We start from the raw sequence: 27,148 nt of genomic DNA on the forward strand, positions 1-27,148 counted from the left end.
ATGCTGAAAAGAAAATCATCAGATCTATTAACCCTTTTACCCCCAAAGGACATACTGGTAAGTTTCACAAAAGCCATCCCTTTACCCCCATGGACGTACCAGTACGTCCTTGCAAAAAAAATGTAATAAAATTTTTTTGTTCATATTTTTGAAAATTTTTTGAGAAAATTCAGGCATTTTCCAAGAGAATGAGACCAACCTGACCTCTCTATGACAAAAATTAAGGCTGTTAGAGCAATTTGAAAAAAATATACAGCAAAATGTGCTGGGAAAAAAATAACTCCCTGGGGGTTAAGGGTTGGAAATTTCCAAATAGCCTGCGGGTAAAAGGGTTAAGCAATGCTACCGAGGCAGTGATCATATTCAAAGAAGTAATCGGAAGAGTCACAATAACCCGTTAATAATGTCTACTCTAACCTAGGTCGCTGGGTCCTTATTGAAATGGGGGTGGGGGTGTGACGATTCGTCCCCTTTGCTTTATCCTTCAATAAGCCACTTGTGTGCTTGGGCTACTGGTGGCCCATTACATTTATTATCCCTTATTCGGAATAAGAAGTTGCAGATGGTGATTTGCCTTTTTGTGATGTCTGTTCTTTATCTGCATTAGGAAAAGCTAAATATTCATGACGTTTATTGTAAAATATACTGATGCATAATGTAGACCTGAAATATTGAGAGAGAGCAAGCTTAAATTGTAGTGCCTAGTATATAGATAAGGGTAAAAATGGAAATAAGCAAATTTAGTTCATCATTAGAGTCTACTTTGCGTGAATTATTGCTTCTCTTACTTATTATCACTACACATATCCCATATCGTATTTTGAAATTAGTTTTTATAGGATAAATAACATAGGAAATTGAAAATTTACGTTAAGAGAGCGTATTCTGAAAATTTAGGGCAGTGATCATACTACCATCAAATAACACAACTTAGGTCTATTCAAATGAGACTCTTTAGCTATGGTAAGCAGCTCTTCTAGGAGAAGGACACTCCAAAATCAAACCATTGTTCTCTAATCTTGGGTAGTGCTATAGCCTCTGTACCATGGTCTTCCATTGTCTTGGGTTAGAGTTCTCTTGCTTGAGGGTACACTCAGGCACACTATTCTATCTTGTTTCTCTTCCTCCTTTTTTTTAAAAGTTTTTCATAGTTTATATTAGGAAATATTTATGTAAATGTCATTGTTCTTAAAATATATTATTTTTCCTTGTTTCCTTTCCTCACTGTGCTATTTTCCCTGTTGGGGCCCCTGGGCTTATAGCATCTTGCTTTTCCAACTAGGGTTGTAGCTTAGCAAGTAATAATAATGATAATAATAATAGACTCTAGCTATGGAAAAATGAGTGGAGCCGATGTACAGCTTATATATGTATAGTGTGTGTATAAAATAATTACAGGGAACATGAAATTGAAGTTGGAAGGAGGGTATGTTTTACCCCCTGTTTGTGTGTTTGTTTGTGTACAGCTTCCTGGCCACAATTTTAATCGTAGAGTAATGAAACTTGTAGGATTAACTGTGGTAAAATGCTGGAAATTATTAAATTTTGGTTGATCAAGGTCAAAGTTCAAGGTCACGATCAAGCAAAATGTCCAATTTGCGTATTCAGCCATAAGTTTGAACATCGTTGTCACAGAGACTTCAAACTTGGTTCAATTGTGAGTGTATGAAAATGCACGCTAATTAATACATGATAAGGTCAAAGGTCAAGGTCGAGAAATAACCTGCCGTGGCAGAGGTCTACGCTCTACTAAGTGCCCCTCTAGTTTATGTATTTATTTGCCTGTGAGGTTACAAACATTTCTGTTGAATGATATTTCTTAAAGATTGTAAAGAAACAGGATAAGTGCCATAGTTGTTGTGGGTCTGGTTATATTATCGTTTCTAAATTGAATCCTCTCCCAGGCCAGGCTAATAATGAAATATGATAACTGACAGTGTTCCATCCATCCATATACCAAGGCACTTCCCCCAATTTTGGGGGGTAGCCGACACCAACAATGAAACAAAACAAAAAGGGGACCTCTACTCTCTATGTTCCTTCAGCCTAATCAGGGACTCAACCGAGTTCAGCTGCTACTGCTAGGGTGCCACAGCCCAACCTCCCACATTTCCACCACAGATGAAGCTTCATAATGCTGACTCCCCTACTGCTGCTACCTCCGCGGTCATCTAAGGCACCGGAGGAAGCAGCAGGGCCTACTGGAACTGCGTCACAATCGCTGACAGTGTTGATAGAGTTTAAAGTAGGATGACTTTGCCAAATTTTTCAACTGTGTTGGAGGGGATGTATAGCACATTTCTTGATTGAAATTTGAAAAAGAAAGGTGGAAAGTTAAAAAGAATAAAAGCCAAATGGCAGGAGTGGTTCCTAGCATGTTTATCGTTTGTCAAACTCCTGCGTCCCTTTAGGTTCAATGGATCATTGGTGGGATAGGCCATATACATCCGAGGGTAGTATTTAGATTTAGAGACCAGAAGCAATATTATTGGACGGGTAAAGTGCATGAGTGCTAAGATTGAGATTTTACTTTCCACGCATTAGTGTACTCAATATAGTGATTGATATCCGAGGTTTATAGTGACTTTAAGATAGCACAAAATTATTATAATGTTGATCCTGAAGTTAAAGCTATAAATCGTAATACAAAAAAGTTAAAAACGTAGGTGACATCATCTCTAACTTAGCATTGTTTAAACATAATCTAAATGTAGTTCACAGGTCGGCTTGGAACATTTAAAAAAGAAATATGAGCACCATGCACACCCTATAGGTAATTTTGATTAGTTTGGTAATAGAATATAGATTACTGGTACGATCACCCTACTGCTCCAACTGAACCAGCATTGACAAGATGTCATGTCACCTAATTATGAAAAATGCAAATTACTTGACCTTTCATTTAAAGGTTTAAAAATTGCTCATGAATGGCAGAGGCAAGGGACAGTGACATTGCCCTAGCAAGTAGGACAATGCTCTAGCAAGTAGGACATTGCCCTAGCAAGTAGGACATTGCCCTAGCAAGTAGAAAATTGCCTTATCAAGTAGGACATTGCCTTATCAAGTAGGACAATGCCCTAGTAAGTAGGACAATGCCCTAGTAAGTAGGACAATGCCCTAGTAAGTAGGACAATGCCCTAGCAAGTAGGACAAAGCCCTAGCAAGTAGGACATTGCCCTAGCAAGTAGTACATTGCCCTAGCAAGTAGGACATTGCCCTAGCAAGTAGGACAATGCCCTACCGAGTAGGACATTGCCCTAGCAAGTAGGACATTGCCCTAGCAAGTAGGACATTACCCTAGCAAGTAGGACAATGCCCTAGCAAGTAGGACAGTGCCCTAGCAAGTAGGACATTGCCCTAGCAAGTAGGACAATGCCCTAGCAAGTAGGACAATGCCCTAGAGACTGACCATATATACATATGATCAGCGCCCAAGCCCCCTCTCCACCCAAGCTAGGATCAGGGATGGCCAAGGAAAGGCTGCTGATGACAAAGCAGGTAGACCTATAGGCTCCCCCAACCACCCCCAAGCTCAGAAAGATGGTGAGGTTGCAGTGACCAAAGGTTCTAACGAGGTTTAAACGGGACTCTGACCCCAGTCTGGTGATTACCACATAACCGATTGAAGTAATGAACCTTTGCACACACTCAAGACTGAGGAAGAATGAAAATTGAAGGTTAGGGCTCCCCAATTCTTAAATTAGGTTCTTCTTGTATATGGGGAAATTATTTAGTAAACCCCAGTCATAAACTCTCAATGTGGAGTGACCCACAACATTTTCCTTGCCTCTATTATAGATGCACGTTTCAAGAATTAATTTCTGGGTGCTTAGAAGAATTAGCTTTAGTTCTGCGATTGAAAAAATCCTTGTTAAAGTCAAATAGATCATACAGGTTTTTATGTATTAAGATGTGTATTGTGTCAGCAAATTCAGATATAGTATAAATTTAGAGGGAATCAGTTTTTACAGACATGAATGGTAGATAGAAGTTAAAACTTAATAGATAATGGTTGATAGAATATTGGCTCTTTGGAAAAAAGTGACTTGTATTCTTATTAACTTTTGGCTCCAGAATGTTTAGCTAACATATGTGACATTAGCTAGAATAGTCAAGACTTATGTTGCAATTTATAGTAATTTTAATTAAATTATGGCACCAGAATTTTAGCTAACATTATTAGCATTAGTTAGAATACTCAAGACTAGTGAAGACCAATGTAACATATCTTCTTATATTTTCAGGGGAAATCTAAGTGCCTACCAGTCTTTAGGTCTTTCAACTTCTCGTGGCCAGCAGCTCTAGAATGTTCCCGTTTGCCAACACGAAGGAGTGCAGATGGGTTATGTTTGGAGTATCCCAACATCACGTCCCCAGAACCGTTGCCTCCGCCTGTGAGAGAGAGAGGCCTTACTCTGGAAACTCGGTCCTCGTAACCCCAGCTCCTCCGGGGGTGAAACAGGTATATGATGTGAAGGTTTCCCGTGCATTATTATCATTATTTTTATCATTATTAAAAACATATTTCAGTTGGCACTAGAAGAGAAAGAAGACCCAGGCCTACAGTACATGTCTAAGGGCCATGAAGCATGTAGTGGGAGATGATGAATGGAGAAGCATTGATTTAAAAGCTCAAGATAGAGACTGGCGAAATCTAACGGAGGCCCTTTGCGTCAATAGGCGTAGGATGAGATGATGATGATGATTTGTACAACACTAAAAATATTGATAAAATTCTAGAACAACAATAAGTTAATATAAGTTAAAATTAAAACTCCTTTCTTCTGAAAGTTGAGTTATCTAAGTTGAAACTAGGTTAAAGTTTTTCTATGTAAAAAGTTTTGAGTAATCTTAGCTTGATCTCAAAACAAGCTTTGCACAAGATACTAAAATCCTGATTAGAATTAGTCTTAAAAACTCCATGACAATTATTATATTTGATAGGTGTGTATTTATTTATTTGTTTGTTTGTGATTTGTGTAACTCTATTTGACCGAATCTCTTGAAATTTGGTGGGATGATTGGCCATGATCCAAGGACAATTTGATAAGATTTAGGGAGGGATTTGGTGAAAGGTCAAGATCACGAAAAGGTAAAAAACTTCTTTTTGCTAAAGCGCGCTCATTTATTGTCCAGTTTGTACGAAATAATTGCCAAGCTGTGCATAATTCAATCACCTATCTTATGATCTGAATTATACGTAGATATGTGCTCTACCGTGTACCCATTCTAGTTATTTATATGTTGAAGATTACACATACCCGGATGATGATGGTGAATGGTGAATCTGTACTGTTGAAATTTGGTAGAATGATTGCCCATGATCCATGGACAATTTGATTAGATTTTGGACGTATTGGGTCGAAGGTCACGGTCAAAAATGTCTTTTTGCTATATCGCGGCCAATTATTATGTGTTTTGCCTGAAGCAAGTGCCAAGATGTGCATAATTCAATTTCCTATCTTTTGATATGAACGAGGCAAAGGTATGTGCTCTACGGAGTGCCCGTTCTAGTTATTTATATATGTTGAAGATTAAATGTACCCAGATGATAATGGTGAATCTGTAATGTACTTTATATACAGAAGGTCCTTGAATTACAAACATTCAGATAAAAGCATAAATCCATCTGAAATACATTTCAGGTATTGTATCAGAAGTTCGTATACTGTAATTAGATAGAGAAATACAGCTATAAAACTATATCATCATTAAATACAGTAAGCAAAATAACATGTGCACTACCTTTTACCCCCAAAGGACGTACTGGTACGTTTCACAAAACTCATCCCTTTACCCCCATGGACGTACCAGTACGTTCTTGGAAAAAAATGCTATTTAAATTTTTTTTGGCATATTTTTGATAATTTTTTGAGAAACTTCAGGCATTTTCCAAGAGAATGAGACCAACCTGACCTCTCTATGACGAAAATTAAGGCTGTTAGAGTAATTTAAAAAATATATACTGCAAAATGTGCTTGAACAAAAAATAACCCCCTGGGGGTTAAGGGTTGGAAATTTCCAAATAGCCTGGGGGTAAAAGGGTTAACTAGATATGTATTTCATATGAAACAGGACTATTTATTTCCTTTTGTAGTTGGAAATTGTAGGCACAAGAGTCTGGTTAGGCTTACCCTAGGCTAAAATTTAACCAAATTTGACCTGCAAACCATTCAACTTGCTAACAGGATCATCTGTATATAGTATTACAGTTTTAATGAATTCCTTCAAACAATTGTTTTACATGTATTATTTACAGGAATCCAACTGCCCTCATCGACAAACTTGGGTGGCCACCAAAGAAGGTGGCGGTGTGTGCGCTTCTAAATGCAAACAAGATGTCTTCTTCAGAGATGCAGACAAACAGTTTGCTGAGGTAACAAAGTTTTTGATTCTTGCCAATTTAAGTTATGACAAATCTTTAGAAGTAGTGATTACAGGTGGGTTTTGAGAAAAAATAATGGACATAAAATAAACCTTTAAACCTTTATGACTAGGAAATCTCTGATCTTCATGAAGATATGAAATTATAGCTCTCTTCATTAACATATGAACTTCTTATCTGATGTAGATTTCCATCTGTACCCCTTTTTCATGATTTTGTAGGCCTTCTTATTGGTTTTTCTCTAAGTACTTCCATTATTATTATTATTACTATTACTGTACTACTTGTAAATCTACAATGAAAGCAGGATGCTGCAAGCCATAGGGCTCCAACAGGAAAAAACCCAGTAAGGAAAGGAAATAAGGAAATAATTAAACTACATATGAGAAGCAATAAATAATAAACTATAAGATAACCTAAGATATGTAACAATGTAAATATAAATCTTCCATACATAAACCATGAAGAGAGACTCATGTCAATCTATTTAACAAAACTATTTGCTTTTCCAATATTTTTCTTGATAATGGAGGTCTGTTTTCTATAATGCTGAATAATTATGTTTTGTCCTAGTGCTTCGTTTACAGCCTGAAAACCACTGTAAATCCAGTCATCTTCAGAAGTTCAAACTTGCAACAAATGTTTTTATGTTTAATGAGCTAACCTACGTCTGCCTTCGTAGTTTAGATTTTACTGATCTGTTTTAACCTTGTTACTTATCTTAAGATATTTTATATTCGTTATTTGTTCGGAGGTAGCAGCAGTAGGGGATTCAGTGTTATGAAGCTTCATCTGTGGTGGATAACAGGGGAGGGTGGGCTGTGACACCCTAGCAGTACCAGCCAAACTAGGTTGAGTCCCTTGTCAGGCTGGGAGGAACGTAGAGAGGAGACGTCCCCTTTTTTGTTAAATTTGTTTGATGTCGGCTAACCCCAAAAGTGGGGAAAGTGCCTTGGTATATGTATGTATTTGTTGCTTCTTATTTAGTGTTTTTAAATATTTAACTTAGCCGGTGAATATATAATAGCTGACGTCTCCGGCGGCTCGACAGAAAAACACAAAAACTCGCGAGCGATCGCTATGAAGGTTGCGGGTGTGCCCACCAGCGCCAACTATCGGCCAGATACCGCATATACATGTAAACAGCTCCAGTTCTTCTCTGTCAGTCTTGTCGACAAGTTGATTCCATTACTCGCTGTTAACCTGGAGTTTTTCATCAGTCTTGGTGAAGTACTTCTTTTTGGTTTTGAGCTTTCGCAGTGCAGGTGTTTTTATCTTCAATTTAAACTCTTGAACTCTTTTTTGGATAGATTTAATTGTTGATGACTTTGGATTGTTTTTTGGACTTTCTTTGACTTTTCAAAATGGCTGACCCTTCTCCAATTCCTAAATTTCGTAAATGTAATGCTAGGGATTGTAACAAACGTCTTCCAAAGGCCTCTCTCGACCCACATACTGTGTGTTCTAATTGTCGGGGTAAAACCTGTCAATTAGGAGATCGGTGTGATGAGTGCGTGGTACTTTCGGAATTCGACTGGCTAGAGTTTGATAAGTATTCTCGTAAGCTAGAGAGAGATAGGGTGAGGAGAAGTTCCTCTAGATCATTAGAATTTTCCTCCTCCCATGCCCCTGAACCTAATCCTTCCCCAGTAGTAGTTGTGCCTGAACCTTCTACTAGCACTCATGAACCATCAATGCGGGATATGTTACGTGCCATTCAAGCTTTGGGCGAGAGAGTTGAATCTTTAGCTACGGACCATAATCAACTCATGGCGGATGTAAAAGAGTTAAAGTGTCAGAGTGCCACATTAGAAAATCGTGGGGATAAAGTGATTAGTGCGCAAAGTGTTATCAGTGTTGCGACCGAGGGTTCGTCTGTTCGTGCCTGTCGTCCGCCTAGTCCGAGACCTCTTGCAAGCTCCCATGCACCAGGGAGAAGTAATGTCGTAGGACTTATGGGTTCGAGAGGCTTTAACCAACGAACAGACGTTCCCTCTATGGTTTCGGGCGTGTCTCGTCAAGACCGCCCCTACCATAAGACGAGCGAGGCGATTTTCTCCTCGTCATCCGAAGGCATCTCGCGTAAGAAACCGTGGAGCAAGGTTTGAGACCCTTAAAGCGGAAGTCAGTCCCTTCATGACAGGTCCAGCATCCTGGTTGTAGCCATTGGGACAGCTCTGACCCTGTGCAGTCATCGGAAGACTGCTCGCCGCCTAAACAGAAGCGTAACACAGGCTCCGAGAGTCTTAGTGTAGGCAATGTTTTGCAGTCACAGACGTTACCCTCGTCTCGAACCGCACCCACTCCCGTTGATCCTAAATGGGTTGTACTGCAAGATATGCAGAATAAGCTGGCCTCTCTTATGGAGGAGTATACTGCTGAGCAGGTTCACGATGATCCTCGCCGTTTAGCTGATCGAGATCCTGGCCGTCAGCCGCCCAAACGAGCCGTTGCTCGTCCTGTTGATGTTGACGTTACAAAGTCACTTCAGTCACGTGACGTAGAGCCTTACTCGATGCAGTCCCGTGTTGACTTTCAGCCGCTTGTGGATCAGCCGCTGCCGCATGCTCGTGTTGACGTTCAGGACGTTCGCCAACCAGCTAACTTGACTTGTTTTGACGTTGAGCGTCAAGCACCGCAGTCAAGAGTTGTTTTGACTGCTCAATCTAGGCAGTCAAGGCAGTCTCGAGTTGACGTCGAGCGTCCTCCCGCTCCTGTTGTTGTTGCCAGTCAGTCCGTTAAGCAGTTACATGACGTAGCGTCCTGGACTGCTACTGATGCTCCTGTGCATGTGGACTCTGCTTGTCAAGCATTGCCACCAAGGCAGGTCTCTCCCTTGCTTGAGACTCATCAGTTGTCGGACGAGGTTCTTTCAGTTGAGGACGTTGCTGACCCTCATCCTAATGATAATCCTTTGGACGTTTTGTCAGAGTTAGAAGAACCTAAGGATGTTCAACCTTCGATGGATTTTAAGATGATTTTCAAGGATCTTTTTCCAGATCATTTTGTTGCTGTTGCTCCTCGTTCGCCTCCATCTGAGTTTGCTCTAGGCTTAGCTGCTACCAAGCCTGCCTTTACTAAGCTAGTGCTTTCTCGCTCTTCTAAGAGGACTTTACGTCTTCTAGGCGACTGGTTGGATACCAGGAGGAGTTTGGGGAAGACGGCCTTTGCCTTCCCACCTTTTAAGCTTGCTTCTCGATTGAGCGTCTGGTATGACACGGGAGAAGTTCTCGGCTGGGGAGTCCTTGCCTCTGCCCAGGGTGACTTCTCAAGCCTCGTAGACTCTCCCCGTCGCCTGGCCATGAGACGCTTGAAGATTTGTTGGTCCTCCTCGGACCTTGACCATCTACTTAAAGGCGTATACAGGGCCTTTGAAGTTTTTAACTTTCTTGATTGGTCTTTAGGAGCATTAAGTGGGAAGATCTCGTCTGCTGACCAAGATGTATCCTTACTTATCATGTCCTGTATGGACAAAGCCATCCGCGATAGCTCCAATGAGCTCGCCTCCACCTTTACGTCGGGAGTCTTGAAGAAGAGAGAAACCCTTTGCTCTTTCCTTTCAGCAGGAGTTACTCCCTGTCAGAGATCGGAACTGCTCTTTGCTCCCTTATCGGCTGCCTTGTTTCCACAACAGCTGATTAAGGACATAGCTGCTTCGCTTGTGCAGAAGGACACTCATGACCTGATGGCGTCCTCTGCTCGCAAGGGTACTCCTTCTTCATCCTTTGTGAGACCCAGAATCGAGACTCCTGCGTCTAGATTTATCCCGCCCTTTTGTGGCAGAGCTCCCAGCAGGGGAGGCTCTCGTGCCGAGGGAAAGAGAGGTAAGAAGAGAGGAGCCAAGTCCTCACGTGGCAGAGTCTGACTGCCCACGGCCTCAGACAGCGGTAGGGGCCCGATTGAACAGCTTCTGGTAGGCCTGGGAGAAGAGGGGTGCAGACCAAGAGTTTGCTCTGTTGCTCAAAGAGGGGTACAAAATACCGTTTGTACGCAAACCTCCTCTAGTAACAACTCCCATAGACCTCTCTCCCAGGTATCGAGAGGAGTCAAAGAGACAAGCTCTACATCAAGAAGTGTCTCTGTTGCTAGAGAAGGGAGCGGTGGTGAAAGTCTCGGACCTTCAATCACCGGGGTTTTACAACCGTCTCTTCCTAGTCCCAAAGCATTCAGGAGGTTGGAGGCCAGTGGTAGACGTCAGTGCGCTCAACGTTTTTGTTACCAAAACAAAATTCACGATGGAGACCACGAAGTCCGTCTTAGCAGCGGTCAGAGAGGGAGACTGGATGGTCTCTCTCGACCTGCGAGATGCGTACTTCCACATTCCTATACACCCGGATTCCCAACCGTTTCTGAGGTTTGTTTACAGGAATGTGGTGTACCAGTTTCGAGCACTGTGCTTCAGCCTCAGTCCTGCTCCTCTCGTGTTTACGAGGCTCATGAGGAATGTGGCAAAATTCCTTCATCTATCGGGAATCCGAGCCTCCCTGTACTTGGACGACTGGCTTCTCAGAGCATCGTCCAGTCATCGCTGTCTGCAGGATCTACATTGGACGTTGGGTCTGGCCAAGGAGTTGGGACTTTTGGTCAACTTAGAAAAGTCCCAACTGATCCCATCCCAGACTATTCTATATTTGGGGATGGAGATTCGCAGTCTAGTTTTTTGGGCTTTTCCGTCTGCCACCCGAATAGAACAAGCCCTGCTCAAAGTCCAACTAATGCTGAAAAGAGAACGTTGTTCAGTAAGGAGTTGGATGAGTCTCGTAGGGACTCTCTCATGCCTGGAGCAGTTTGTCTCGCTAGGGAGACTGCACCTTCGGCCTCTCCAGTTCCATTTAGCCTCTCACTGGAACAAGGGCAAGACTTTAGAGACGGTATCAATCCCAGTCTCAGAACCAGTAAAAGCATGCCTGAACTGGTGGGACAGCAATATCAGTCTGAGAGAGGGCCTGTCCCTAGCAGTCAAGAACCCAAACCACGTGTTGTTCTCAGACGAGTCGGATTTGGGTTGGGGTGCGACCCTGGACGGTCGGGAATGCTCGGGTCTGTGGACCTCAGCTCAGAAGAGCATGCACATCAACGGCAAGGAGCTATTAGCAGTCCACTTGGCCTTGATGAATTTCGAAAGCATTCTTCGAAACAAAGTGGTAGAGGTCAATTCAGACAACACCACAGCTTTAGCGTACATCTCCAAGCAAGGAGGCACTCACTCCCACACGCTGTACGTGATCGCAAGGGACCTCCTCATATGGTAAAAAAATCGAAGCATCTCCCTGTTGACAAGATTCATCCAGGGGGACTTGAACGTCTTGGCAGACTGTCTCAGTCGGAGGGGTCAGGTGATACCCACGGAATGGACCCTCCACAAGGACGTGTGCAAAAGTCTTTGGGCGACTTGGGGTCAACCCACCATAGACCTCTTTGCCACCTCGTTGACCAAAAGGCTCCCAATCTATTGCTCACCAGTCCCAGATCCAGAGGCGATCCACATAGTCGCATTTCTACTGGATTGGTCTCACCTGGACTTGTATGCATTCCCACCATTCAAGATAGTCAACAAGGTACTGCAGAAGTTCGCCTCTCACAAAGGGACAAGGTTGACGTTGGTTGCTCCCCTCTGGCCCGCGAGAGAGTGGTTCACCGAGGTACTTCAATGGCTGGTAGACATTCCAAGGAGTCTTCCTCTAAGGGTAGATCTCTTACGTCAGCCCCACGTAAAGGATGTTCATCAAAGCCTCCCCGCGCTTCGTCTGACTGCCTTCAGACTATCGAAAGACTCTCAAGAGCTCGAGGCTTTTCGAAGGAGGCAGCCAGTGCGATTGCGAGAGCTAGGAGAGCTTCTACCATCAAAGTATACCAGTCGAAGTGGGAAGTCTTTCGAGACTGGTGCAAGTCAGCATCTGTGTCCTCTTCCAGTACCTCTGTAGCCCAAATCACAGATTTTCTATTACATCTGAGAAATGTTCGCTCCCTCTCAGCACCCACTATTAAGGGCTACAGGAGCATGTTGGCCTCGGTCTTTAGACATAGAGGCTTAGATCTTTCCAACAATAAAGATCTCCAAGATCTCCTTAAGTCTTTTGAGACCTCTAAGGAACGTCGTATGGCAACTCCTGGATGGAACTTAGACGTGGTCCTAAGGTTCCTGATGTCAGAGAGGTTTGAGCCATTACATTCAGCCTCCCTGAAGGATCTCACCCTCAAGACGCTTTTCCTAGTGTGCTTGGCTTCAGCTAAAAAAGTCAGTGAAATTCATGCCTTCAGTAAGAACATCGGCTTTTCCACAGAGAAAGCCACATATTCACTTCAACTTGGTTTCCTAGCCAAAAATGAACTGCCTTCTCGTCCTTGGCCTAAGTCTTTTGATATACCGTGCCTGTCAGAGATCTTAGGCAACGAACTTGAAATAGTACTGTGTCCAATTAGAGCTCTTAAGTTCGATTTAGCTCGTACTAAGTCCTTACGAGGTGGATCTGAGGCCTTATGGTGCTCAGTTAAGAAGCCATCATTACCTATGTCAAGGAATGCTTTGTCATATTTTATCAGATTTTTAATCCGAGAGGCTCATTCTCACTTGAATGAAACAGACCGATGCTTGCTTAAAGTTGAGACGCACGAAGTAAGAGCTATAGCAACTTCCGTGGCCTTTAAGCAAAATAGATCTCTGCGAAGTATTATGGACGCGACCTTTTGGAGAAGCAAGTCGGTATTCGCGTCATTTTACTTAAAAGATGTCCAGACTCTTTATGAGGACTGCTACACACTGGGTCCATTCGTTGCAGCGAGTGCAGTAGTGGGTGAGGGTTCTACCACTACATTCCCTTAATTCCAATATCCTTTTAATCTGTCTCTTGAAATGTTTTTAATCTTGTTTTTTGGGTTGTACGGAAGGCTAAGAAGCCTTTCGCATCCTGGTTGATTTGGCGGGTGGTCAAATGTCATTTCTTGAGAGCGCCCAGATTAGGGGTTTGATGAGGTCCTGTTGTATGGGTTGCCGCCCTTGATACTTCAGCTCCTGGGAGTCTTTCAGCATCCTAAGAGGATGGCTGGGCTTCGTGAGGAAGACAGACTAACAAGGCAGAGTAATCGTCTAAGTCAACTTCCTTACCAGGTACCTATATATATTTGGGTTTTGTTATGATATAACTGTCAAAAACTCTAAGCATATACGCTGTAAACTGTATTAATTCTGGTCTCTACCCACCACCATGGGTGTGAATCAGCTATTATATAATCACCGGCTAAGTTAAATATTTAAAAATGATATTTTGATTATAAAATAAATTTTTGAATATACTTACCCGGTGAATATATAAATTAAAGGCCCCCCCTTCCTCCCCAATAGAGACCCAGCGGGATGAGAAGAACTGGAGCTGTTTACATGTATATGCGGTATCTGGCCGATAGTTGGTGCTGGTGGGCACTCGCAACCTTCATAGTGATCGCTCGCGAGTTTTTGTGTTTTTCTGTCGAGCCGCCGGAGACGTCAGCTATTATATATTCACCGGATAAGTATATTCAAAAATTTATTTTATAAACAAAATATCATATTTATTTCCTTATTTCCTTTCCTCTAAGGGCTATATTTCCCGGTTGGAGTCCTTTGGCTTATAGCGTCCTGAATTTCCTACCAGGGTTGTAGCTTAGCATGTAATAATGATAACAATAATAGTAATGAAACTACTGCTAGCATTTGTTTTGGTAGAGACATATAACATGAATTATTATTAGCTTTTAGCATCTTCTCTTTGAAATACGTATAAAAAGATATGATATTTAAACTTCAGTTCACCCTGAGAGACGTTCTAACCATAGTGATCAAGTGTAGTATGGTACAGTATGTTCTAATAGCAACTTAAAGACGATTTTTGACCTTGTCAATGTTATATTGTTACTGTACATCCTCAGACATGTGGTGTGTTATAGATTTCACATACAGATGTTAAGCAAAAATTATTTACTGGTTGTTTGATTGGTTTGGCGAGAGTCTATTCATTGCAACTTGTAAATTTTTTTTCATATTTTATTCTGACAACATTGAAGGGGAAGATCAGGAATTTTTTTTAGAAGGAATTCATTACCATTAATGCATGGATGCATATACCAAGGCACTTCCCCCAATTTTGGGGGGTAGCCGACATCAACAAAGAAACAAAACCAAAAAGGGGACCTCTACTCTCTACGTTCCTCCCAGCCTAACAAGGGACTCAACCGAGTTCAGCTGGTACTGCTATGGTGCCACAGCCCACCCTCCCACATTATCCACCACAGATGAAGCTTCATAGCGCCAACGTTATCCCTGCGTGTCGTAAGAGGCGACTGAAAGGGACGGGACGAGGGGGCTAGGAACCTCCTCTCCTGTACCTACATCCTGTGAGACATCGACATTACCATTAATACTCTACATTTTTATTTCTAATAATGCAACTAAATTTTTTCAAGTTTTGCTTGTCTTTGTCCATTTAGAATATACAGTAAAGTACACCCATTTACTCTTGATAGTAAGGGGAATTATTCTGAGAAAATCTATTCAGCAGAAATGTAATCTCTAAATGATTTAGGACATTTGAAAAATATGAGGGTTGACTGATCACAGAGTCTGCAGCTTTCTTCCAATTTCAAGGCAAACTTATAAAACTCAGTCAAATTGATGAGTTCTCCTAGTCGGCTACTAAATTTTCCAATTATTATTATTATTATTATTATTATTATTATTATTATTATTATTAGCAAAGCTAACACCGTAGTTGGAAAAGCAGGATGCTATAAGCCCAAGGGTTCCAACAGGGAAAAATAGCCGATTGAAGAAAGGAGATAAATAAACTGTATGAAAAGTTATTAACATATAAAAATTAGAATAGCGCCAACGTTATCCCTGCGTGTCGTAAGAGGCGACTAAAAGGGACGGGACGAAGGGGCTGGGAACCCCCTCTCCTGTATAAAATTCCTACGAGACACCGACAAGGAGATGGAGCTGGGGGGAGAGTGACTGCTCCCCGCACTCTAGTTTTGGGGTGTTTGAATGTGCGTGGATGTAGTACGATAGAGAGTAAAAGATGTGAGATTGGAAGTATGTTTAGAAGTAGAAGGATGGATATATTGGCCTTGTGTGAGACAAAGATGAAAGGAAAGGGTGAAGTGATGTTTGGTGAAATGTCTGGTAGAGTGTCTGGGATTGAAAGGGGAAGAGCGAGAGAGGGTGTGGCGTTATTGCTGAGTGAATGGATGACAGGTAAAGTAGTGGAATGGAAGGAGATATCATCTAGGTTAATGTGGGTAAGGGTTAGGTTGGGTAGGGAATGTTGGGCGTTTGTCAGTGCGTATGGGCCAGGTAGTGAGAAAAGTGAAGAAGAGCGGAATGAGTTCTGGAATGAATTAACTAGGTGTGTAGAAGGACTGGGTAGAAGGAATTATGTAGTTGTCATGGATAACTTAAATGCTAGAGTGGGCGCTGGAGAGGTAGAAGGTGTCATTGGGAAGTATGACGTACCAGGTGAAAATGAGAGTGGTGAGAGACTGGTAGATATGTGTGTTGAACAAGAGATGGTAATAAGTGCTAGCTTCTTTAAAATGAAAGATAAGAATAAGTATACATGGGTAAGAGTGGCAAATGGAAGAGTAGTAGAAAGGGCATTAATGGATTATGTGTTGATAACTAAAAAAATTTTTGGAAGATTGAAAGACGTGCACGTGTTTAGGGGTATGGCAAACGGTATGTCTGATCATTTTTTGGTGGAAGGAAAATTAGTTGTAGCAAAAGAGTGGGGGAATAGAGTAGGTGGATGTAAGAGGGAGGTATTGAAGGTTGAAGAGTTAATAAAACCGGGGGTAAAAAGTAAATATCAGGAAAGGTTGAAAATGGCATATGACGAGGTGAGAGTAAGAGAAACTGGTAATTTAGAGGAGGAGTGGAAGTTAGTAAAAGAAAATTTTGTTGGGATTGCAAGTGATGTATGTGGCAAGAAGGTTGTTGGAGGCAGCATGAGGAAGGGCAGTGAATGGTGGAATGAAGGAGTGAAGGTAAAAGTGGAAGAGAAAAAGAAGGCTTTTGAAGAATGGCTGCAGAATAATAGTATAGAGAAGTATGAAAAATATAGAGAGAAAAATGTGGAAGTAAAGCGCAAGGTACGTGAGGCAAAGAGGGCAGATGACCTGAGGTGGGGTCAGGGATTGGGTCATTCATATGAAGAGAATAAGAAGAAGTTTTGGAAAGAAGTGAAGAGAGTAAGGAAGGCTGGCAGAAGAATTGAAGAGACAGTGAAAGATGGAAATGGAAGGTTGTTAAAAGGCGAGGAGGCAAGGAAAAGGTGGGCGGAATATTTTGAAAGTTTGCTGAATGTTGAGGATAATAGGGAGGCGGATATAATTGCTGTTCCAGGTGTTGAGGTGCCAGTGATGGGAGATGAGAATGAGAGAGAGATTACAATAGAGGAAGTAAGGAGAGCACTAGATGAAACGAGAGTAGGAAAAGCATCTGGTATGGATGGTGTGAAAGCTGAGATGTTGAAGGAAGGGGGTGTGACTGTACTTGAATGGTTGGTGAGATTGTTTAATGTGTGTTTTGTGTTGTCAATGGTACCAGTAGATTGGGTTTGTGCATGTATTGTACCACTATATAAGGGTAAAGGAGATGTGCATGAGTGTTGTAATTCAAGAGGTATTAGTTTGTTGAGTGTAGTTGGAAAAGTGTATGGTAGAGTATTGATTAATAGGATTAAGGATAAAACAGAGAATGCAATCTTGGAAGTACAGGGTGGTTTTAGAAGAGGTAGTGGTTGTATGAATCAGATTTTTACAATTAGGCAGATATGCGAGAAATATTTAGCAAAAGGTAAGGAGGTGTATGTTGCGTTTATGGATCTGGAGAAAGCATATGACAGAGTTGATAGGGAAGCAATGTGGAATGTGATGAGGTTATATGGAGTTGGTGGAAGGTTGTTGCAAGCAGTGAAAAGTTTCTACAAAGGTAGTAAAGCATGTGTTAGAATAGGAAATGAAGTGAGTGATTGGTTTCCGGTGAGAGTGGGGCTGAGACGGATGTGTGATGTCGCCGTGGTTGTTTAACTTGTATGTTGATGGAGTAGTGAGAGAGGTGAATGCTCGAGTGCTTGGACGAGGATTAAAACTGGTAGGCGAGAATGACCATGAATGGGAGGTAAATCAGTTGTTGTTTGCGGATGATACTGTACTGGTAGCAGACACAGAAGAGAAGCTTGACCGAGTAGTGACAGAATTTGGAAGGGTGTGTGAGAGAAGGAAGTTGAGAGTTAATGTAGGTAGTAGGTTGGCCAGGGCACCAGCCGCCCGTTGAGATACTACCGCTAGAGAGTTAGGGGGTCCTTTGACTGACCAGACAGTACCATATTGGATCCTTCTCTCTGGTTACGGTTCTTTCCCTTTGCCTACACAGACACCGAATAGTCTGGCCTATTCTTTACAGATTCTCCTCTGTCCTCATACACCTGACAACACTGAGATTACTAAACAATTCTTCTTCACCCAAGGGGTTAACTACGGCAATGTAATTGTTCAGTGGCTACTTTCCTCTTGGTAAGGGTAGAAGAGACCCTTTAGCTATGGTAAGCAGCTCTTCTAGGAGAAGGACACTCCAAAATCAAACCATTGTTCTCTAGTCTTGGGTAGTGCTATAGCCTCTGTACCATGGCCTTCCACTGTCTTGGGTTAGAGTTCTCTTGCTTGAGGGTACACTCAGGCACACTGTTCTATCTAGTTTCTCTTTCTCTTGTTTTGTTGAAGTTTTTATCGTTTATATAGGAAATATTTATTTAATGTTGTTACTATTCTTAAAATATTTTATTTTTCCTTGTTTCCTTTCCTCACTGAGCTATTTTCCCTGTTGGGGCCCCTGGGCTTATAGCATCCTGCTTTTCCAACTAGAGTTGTAGCTTAGCATTTAATAATAATAATAATAATAATGTGGGTAAGAGTAAGGTTATGAGATGTACGAGAAGGGAAGGTGGTGCAAGGTTGAATGTCATGTTGAATGGAGAGTTACTTGAGGAGGTGGATCAGTTTAGGTACTTGGGGTCTGTTGTTGCAGCAAATGGTGGAGTGGAAGCAGATGTACGTCAGAGAGTGAATGAAGGTTGCAAAGTGTTGGGGGCAGTTAAGGGAGTAGTAAAAAATAGAGGGTTGGGCATGAATGTAAAGAGAGTTCTATATGAGAAAGTGATTGTACCAACTGGGATGTATGGATCGGAGTTGTGGGGAATGAAAGTGACGGAGAGACAGAAATTGAATGTGTTTGAGATGAAGTGTCTAAGGAGTATGGCTGGTGTATCTCGAGTAGATAGGGTTAGGAACGAAGTGGTGAGGGAGAGAACGGGTGTAAGAAATGAGTTAGCGGCTAGAGTGGATTTGAATGTGTTGAGGTGGTTTGGCCATGTTGAGAGAATGGAAAATGGTTGTCTGCTAAAGAAGGTGATGAATGCAAGAGTTGATGGGAGAAGTACAAGAGGAAGGCCAAGGTTTGGGTGGATGGATGGTGTGAAGAAAGCTCTGGGTGATAGGAGGATAGATGTGAGAGAGGCAAGAGAGCGTGCTAGAAATAGGAATGAATGGAGAGCGATTGTGACGCAGTTCCAGTAGGCCCTGCTGCTTCCTCCAGTGCCTTAGATGACCGCGGAGGTAGCAGCAGTAGGGGACTCAGCATTATGAAGCTTCATCTGTGGTGGAAATGTGGGAGGTTGGGCTGTGGCACCCTAGCAGTACCAGCTGAACTCGGTTGAGTCCCTGGTTAGGCTGAAGGAACGTAGAGAGTAGAGGTCCCCTTTTTTGTTTTGTTTCATTGTTGGTGTCGGCTGCCCCCCAAAGTTGGGGGAAGTGCCTGGGTATATGTATGTAAGAACATTAACAGCATTAAAACAGATCTTTTATGTATAAACTATAACTATAGAAAGACTTATGTCAGCCTGTTCAACAAAAAAACATTTGCTGCAAGTTTGAACTTTTGGAGTTCTACTGATTGAACTACCCGATTAGAAAGATCATACCACGTCTTGGTCACAGCTGGAATAAAACTTCTAGAATACTGTGCAGTATTGCACTGTCTTAGACAGTAAGAGTTAATTGTAAACATTGAAGGAAACCAATGGAAGAATTGTCATTGAATTCCTCCTGACACATTGCTCTGTTTCATGTCCCACTGGAAACTTTGGAAGTTGAGGATTGTGCTAGGAATTTTATAACACTCTTTTGAGCCCATTATAACTGTACAGTATTTAAAAAACTTTCTTGGTAGACTCGTAATAAAAGGAAAGTGCATTTCCAAATTTTCAGATAGCATTTTTATTGACATATTTAAGTGAATAACAATGAACTTTGATTTGTTAGTTTACAAATGTGGTTACATGTATGATTGATTTTCAAATGTATGACAATAAACTTTGTTGTTTTATTCACAGGTATGGTTATTGCTATGGGCTGGACTTTGCTTTATGTCGACACTTTCCACCGTATTGACTTTCTGGCTTGAACCTGCCCGATTCAGATATCCAGAGCGAACAATAATTTAGTCTCTCGCTCTGCTACTTGCTTTATTGCCTCGCATACCTTACCAGGTACAGTATGTGTTTGTTGTTAATCTTTTATTCTACATATATCAATGTTATGAAAATGTATTATTTGTTCCTTTGATTGTACAAATCTTTTCGTCCTTTAAATTAGGATATATTTTTAGCGGTGCTTAAACAGTGATTGATTTGTCAGCACGATACTGACACGAGAGAAGCCTTACCCACTGAATAGGTACTTAAGTCTTTGGCCCTAATGGGCACAGACGTACCGTCGCTCTCCTCTCTGGTGTTGAATCTTTTCTTACATTCATTTACGATAAGGTGTTAATATTCTATTTTTGTGAGTACTCTCAAGGAAGGGCAAAAGCATAAGGCAAAGTGAATTTTGTTCCCATCAAGATACAAAACTTTGAAACCCCCATCTGTTCTGTACCTTTGTAATGGGGTGATTGTAAGTAGCCTCCTCCCATTGGAGTGTTGTTTCTACTCGTCCCATCAGGCAGAAGATGAACTTGCAGTGTGACTCATTTTGCTTTGTGGTAGTTTCTCTGCCTTGGGAAGGAGTTACCCAAATTTGACAGAGTGGCGCCCATACCTGATAGTGAAAATTATTCATTGGTCGAGCTCACCTAGTCTCGACAGTGTTCCCTTGATGGTGATCCTTGTGTTGCAGTGTCATTGAGTGTTTACAGTGCACCCCTTTTCACAATTTTGTGTTGTGGCAGAGTAAGCTCGCATAGCTTCCATCTCGGAGGGAGCGCAGTTATAATTGGTTGCCCAGACGATGACTTCTGTGACGGTAAGAAGAATGGTTGGCTTGGAAGGAGAGTTCACCCTCTCTTCCCTCTTTATCAGTCTTTTCTTCCTCCTCCATGTGGGGAAGCCTTTTGCTAAATGATCTGTGGGACTCATAGCAATCACTACTTTGAGATAGTGATAGTACTCGCCTGCTAAATGTTACCTTCGGTGATTGTGAACCAGTGTTAGTTACTGCTGTGTCACCAGGAACAAGTGTTTGGACCTCCTTTGATTGAGCATAAGCACCGTAGGTCAAGGGAGTATTCCAGCAATATGTAGCCACCTTTCTCATTCCCATTGCAAAGTGGAGGATTGTACCGTATGCTGGTGTGTGTGTGCTGTGCCGTTTGGAACTTGAGGTCACAATTGTGAGCCACCATTGTTTCATCAATTGCAGATGAACGGTTTTGGACCGTTCTCCAGTTCCATATAGTAGGCTGATATGGTTTTGTTCACTCTACTGCCTCGCACTGGTACAATATTCAAGCATCGCCCAGTATCTTCCAGTCCTGAAGTGGTTGCTAAGTAGATGTGTAGCACTCCCAACTATCTCATGGGATTTGGCATGTATCCTGTCTGAGGTCATAAGTCTCGAGATGATAAATCATAAGTGGCTCTTCTACCTCATTCCTGTTCCTCTACTGAAACAACATCTACATTAGTTACACACTGTTCGAATGTCTGGTGCTGGTGAGTTACATGATGGAGCATCTTTCTTGCAGACTAGATCTGCTAAGAAGTAATCCTCTATCCTCCTGTCGAGGGGGAGAATGGGTCAGTGTCTTCAAAAAACGTTTCTCTTGATGTGCCTGGTTTGTTAGGGATATATGTTTTTCATGTCTTTACTAGCTTCCTTTTAAGCAAGCATGTTTTGAGGCCCCAAATGCTTCCACCTCCCTATGATTAGCTGAAGTTGGTGGAGTTACCTTTCTCCCACCCATACAGGACCAGTAAGGATGACATGTCCAGGAATAAGAAAAACTTTTGTATAGTTCTATTGGAATTTTTTCTACCAAAGTTAGTTTCCCTATTCAAAAGATGAGAGGTTTATAAATACATAGAAACAAATAACAAATTTTGAAGTTAATTTATATTTTTTTTGTAGCTGTATAACCTGAGATCTTTGGATTAAATTTTGCACCTCAATCATCTCGGTCAAAAGTTGCTAGTCAATGGCAAGGGTTTAAGCTGGGCTTATCCCTTGTACCAACTACCATGTTTACTTTTCAATCACAGCACCAGTACCACAGAAGACTTATCGTTTTCAAAGGACTCAGGTTCACATAGCTAGGAAAGATCAAATTTAGTTTTAAAGCTTGTAAGATTTTTAAACCCTCTTGTATATTATATAGCCTGTCTTTGATATTCAGTTTTCTTGCACATTTGTATTTGCCAACGATGGAGAGAAAGTTTATCCTTCAAATAGAAGTAAATTGTAGTTTGTCAGTAATAGTAATTGAAAAATGGCATGAAATAAAATACCCTTCACATTTCAACTGCTAGACTAAATTTATCATTTAGTGACAGTCCATTTTTACATTTGGATTCTTACAGTATTTGTTTTAAATAAATTCTCATTTTAGTATTGAGTAAAAGCTTGTTGTAAAAAACATGTTTAGTACTGTATATAAGACATTGTTTTAACAATATAAAGTACTTTATCAGTGAAGAAATTTATTCTATTGAATGTTTGTGTGCTAATTTCATAAGCTTCCCAACCCCTCGGCATTTTTGTTCCATCAGTGACCAACACAAAATCTTTAGCAACGTTTGTATTTTGCATTTACCAATATAAAGTACTTTATCAGTGAAGAAATTTATTCTAATGAATGTTTGTGTGCTAATATCATAAGCTACCCAACCCCTCGGCATTTTTGTTCCATCAGTGACCAACACAAAATCTTTAGCAACGTTTGTATTTTGCATTTAAGAATACAGACTACTTTTTATTTTGTTAATTTGTAAAGACCCTGTAAAATATTAGTATGAGGGAGAGGCACTAATCAGTCAGACAGACGTTCATACTATTGCAAAAGTTCCCAAATTTTAATGTTAAGTTTCGTATACAGTTCCTTACAGCTCTTCCTGTTTATGATGCAGTAGATTTATTTGGTAAAGGGTATCCATTTAAGCAGATTGCCCAATACAATTAATGATAGGAGGTGGGCTAGGTTTATATTAGAAGTATAGTAAACTATTTTAATGAAACTGAAATGCATGTTTTATACGTATTTGTTTTAATTGTTTATTTCAAGACAAATGCTTGGTATATTGAAGATAATGATGTCTTAGGATGCATTGCATTAAATCTTTAGGTGTGAAACAAAAGGGGCAGTATCATCAGCATAAGAGTCAATTAGTTTGTGTAAAAGTTATTTTAGTATGAACAATTAACAGACTGATTTTTAACACGGTTACAGTTCATTTTGTCTTCTATTTGGGCCTCCTCTTTTTCAAGTTTTCCCTGTGTTAGTCATGCAGATGAAGAGATAGATAGAGCAGGGGCCAAAACATATCTCTTCTTTACTCCCATTTCCACTTTACATGATATATGCACAGTACACTATTACTCTGGCTTGAAGTCATGTAAAATACAAGGTTGAAAGATATATATACTCTAGCCACTGAAATTAGAAATAGGAGGAACAGCATTACGTTACTGCTCTCAGAGGGTGTCAAACTCGAGTAGAGGCCATCTGGCAAACCATTGTAATGAACCGTCTTGCTGATAGTCCTAGGAGCACTGACTTGCATAGTCCCAGGATCATTCACCTGAATATTGTTTCTCTTGATAAAGATTTTGTTCATTTAAACTGTTATCCATTTTAACTAGAGGCTCTGTGCTATCACATATAAATTACAGTATTACTTTAATGTACAGTAATAGTGACAAAATCTCAAAAAAGTAATAATTTTGGATAAGTAGGACTCCTAACATGCAAAAATATGGTAACTTTACAGTCTTCTCTTGTACTTTAGTGCTCTATTTCGATGTAGGTAAGGGAGACGCTTCGAAGTAACCTGCAGTAGGGAGAGTTGTTTAGATCTGGGAAGAAGAGGAATATACATGCAGGTCTAGTAGTCTGATAAAATCTCAAAAGGCTGGGAGTCCAAGATAGAGTACCAACAAACTGAAGTAATTGCTCTATTCCTATCGAATGTTACCTTGAAAAAGGTATGAAATAAAAGATTGAGAAATATAGATTGGTAGTAAATGCAAGGGTAATGATTTCCTGCAAACATCTGGGGAACAGTAAACAGCAATTAATGGGATTGTAATTTCGAGAAGAAATGGGAGAGAGATTGAGAGATACCTGGTCACATTTAGTAATACATTGAGACTACCTTCGTATGCCAACAACAAAAGACTGGAGGTAGCAGCAGTAGGGGATTCAGCATTATGAAGCTTCATCTGTGGTGGATAATGTGGGAGGGTGGGCTGTGGCACCCTAGCAGTACCAGCTGAATTCGGTTGAGTCCCTTCTTAGGCTGGAGGAACATAGAGAGTAGAGGTCCCCTTTTTGTTTTGTTTCATTTGTTGATGTCGGCTACCCCCAAAAATTGGGGGAAGTGCCTTGGTATATGTATGTATGTATTTTAGTAAAAATATATAAAGGAGAATGGAACTGTTGACTTTGTTTTAGTATTAGACAAAAGTTTTTTTTAACTACATTTGGAAAATATTTCTCACCCCTAGGCTCGTCACCACCCCTATGTGCCACATCGTACCAAATGGCGGCGAATGTCAACAAGCTCGAAAAGCTGATGGTATGCATCGGAGTATTTTACGTGCTGTACACAGTCCCTGCAGTGTGCGTCATTGCATGCAATGTTTACGACTACATGAACCGCCAGCATTGGCATATGCTGGCCTCTTATGCAGCCGTAGAATGCAGTTCCGGGTCACACCACTCGGGGATTAATCGGCAAAAGTATCCGACCAGTCTACTAAACAGTGCAAGTAAGTAGAGTCTAACTTGTAGTTTTGGACTGCCTTGATCGTGAGATTTCAATTAAAAAGGTTAATTAACTCTTCTTTTCCACTTTTATCACTACTTTGGAGGGTCGGTTGCCTCATGCACCCTCTTCAATGCCTTCTTTCAAAGGCCTCCTCTTCCACCAAACCTCATCTCTCCATATTATCCTCCATCTTATCTCACCATCTGATTCTCTGCTTCTTTCTCAATCTTCTCCCCCCTAACAGGTTCCTCACACACCCTCCTCACTCCCTCCCCACCGTTCATCCTCAACACGTGCCCAAACCATCTCAGTCCTGACACTTATTAGTTCTGTTATCTTCACTACATCTGCCATTCTACTATTTCTTCATTAAATACTTTGTGCTAATTTTATGTATCAATCAGTATATACACCACATTGCACAGATGTATTTTCTATTTTAAGTACAGTACTGTATTTGAAATTTTTTTTGGTAAAATAGTGTTTTACGTATGCATATGAAGTGTTTATATCATTTTGTAACCTTAGCTTTCTGAATGAATTTTGTATAATATTGATCTTCTGTACTATACTGTATTAAAAAGTGATATCCTATAATTTTTCAAATTCAATTAGATAATGAAAGCTGAATTAGAATGTTTAGTTAGTGACAACAAACACATCTCAAGTAAAACAAAGTAGATGAAGTGATGAAGTACAGCATGTAAAACCTTTAGACCTGAACTAGTTACTTGTTTAGAAATATTTAGAGCTTGCTTCTCTCCCGGCCATTGATTAGCGTAGAGATTTTAGGGATGATAAAACAAACAAAAATAGACAATGATAGACTAGAATAATTCAAGAAAGCAGGTTCTGGAAATTTATCGTTTACAATATCAGGCATGGACAACCTACGTCCTGCAATATGTTGCTGTGCGACCCCCAAAACTTTGTTGGTCATTGAAACTATTTATACTAGTAATATCATTTTTATCATTAGTAAATGATAAAAGAGAGGTTAGTTTTATGTAAACTTTCATAGTACATACATACATATACCATGGCACTTCCCCCAATTTTGGGGGGTAGCCGACATCAACAAAGAAACAAAAACAAAAAGGGGACCTCTACTCTCTACGTTCCTCCCAGCCTAACAAGGGACTCAACCGAGTTAAGCTGGTACTGCTAGGGTGTCACAGCCCACCCTCCCACATTATCCACCACAGATGAAGCTTCATAATGCTGAATCTCCTACTGCTGCTACCTCCGCGGTCATCTAAGGCATCGGAGGCAGCAGCAGGCCCCACCAGAACTGCGTCACAATCGCTCGCCATTCATTCCTATTTCTAGCACGCTCTCTTGCCTCGCTCACATCCATCCTCCTATCACCCAGAGCTTCCTTCACTCCATCCATCCACCCAAACCTTGGCCTTCCTCTAGTACTTCTCCCATCAACTCTTGCATTCATCACCTTCTTTAGCAGACATCCATTTTCCATTCTCTTTCATAGTAAGACAAATAAAGCAAGGAAGACTTGCAAAAAACAAAATAAGTACAGTATATATTGTGCAATTAACATTTCTTGCGTACTGCATGTGTATTATCATGTGGTCCTCACTCACTCGACTATAGTAAATTGTGTCCCCCAGTTGACAAACAATTGCTCATGCCTAGTTAACATCTATATCACAATTCAATGAAGGATTTGAAGTTTTCTGGTATCCTGTCGAAATCACAAAGCCTAATATTAATACTCTACAGTACATTTAAGTGTCAGAACATTCAATGGCACTAGGAAACCACGGGATTAACACACAGTACTCGATACTCCGCATAAGCTAAACATCGTGCAAATAAATTAATTTGAGAATCGAATATATAAAGGCAATATGAATTAGATAAAATATCAAAGAATTTATGATAGGGCTATAAGTCTACTGAGAGAAGAGGCTATAGTGTCAACAATGACATTTCTATTTCGCTACATTCTAGCTTCTCAATAATTACAGGTCCTTGTCATTGTTTGTATTATACAATAATGTATTATGGCATACCTTTGCATAAATGAATACAATACACCACCAATATGTAATACAGAAGGTCTTCAGCGTACAAACGTTCGGATACAAATACTGCGAAAGTATTTTTGTTCGTGGTGTACCAATTTTTGGGGTCTTCGTGGGTGGCCGAATCCACGAATTTACAAATCCAACGAAAATTTTTATACACTATCAGATTTTGCTATTGAACTCGGACACATTCGTGAAAGTGTGCCTCGAGTTCTTCTTTGTACTCTCTGTTGACGGACAGGTCCAAAGGTTGTAGCTTGGGATGTTATATTAGAAGAGCTTGGGTAGTTCTGTAATTTTCTTTTCTGGGCTCCGACCCGTGCCGCCCAGTGAAATGCTCCTTTAACATCATTTCTAAGGTAAAAACTGCTATGAATTTACCAGAGAAAAATTTGTATAGGAATGCTAGGTTGAACCCAGCTCGC

At 40.9% G+C, this 27,148-nt stretch overlaps 1 pseudogene; it reads left to right on the forward strand.

Annotated features, from left to right (window-relative positions):
• The window catches only part of LOC137647344 (frizzled-10-like), a 35,186-nt pseudogene continuing 8,038 nt past the window's right edge, over positions 1–27,148 (forward strand).

The sequence above is a fragment of the Palaemon carinicauda genome, chromosome 9 (genome assembly GCF_036898095.1).
Source record: "Palaemon carinicauda isolate YSFRI2023 chromosome 9, ASM3689809v2, whole genome shotgun sequence".
Classification (NCBI taxonomy): Eukaryota; Metazoa; Arthropoda; class Malacostraca; order Decapoda; family Palaemonidae; genus Palaemon; species Palaemon carinicauda.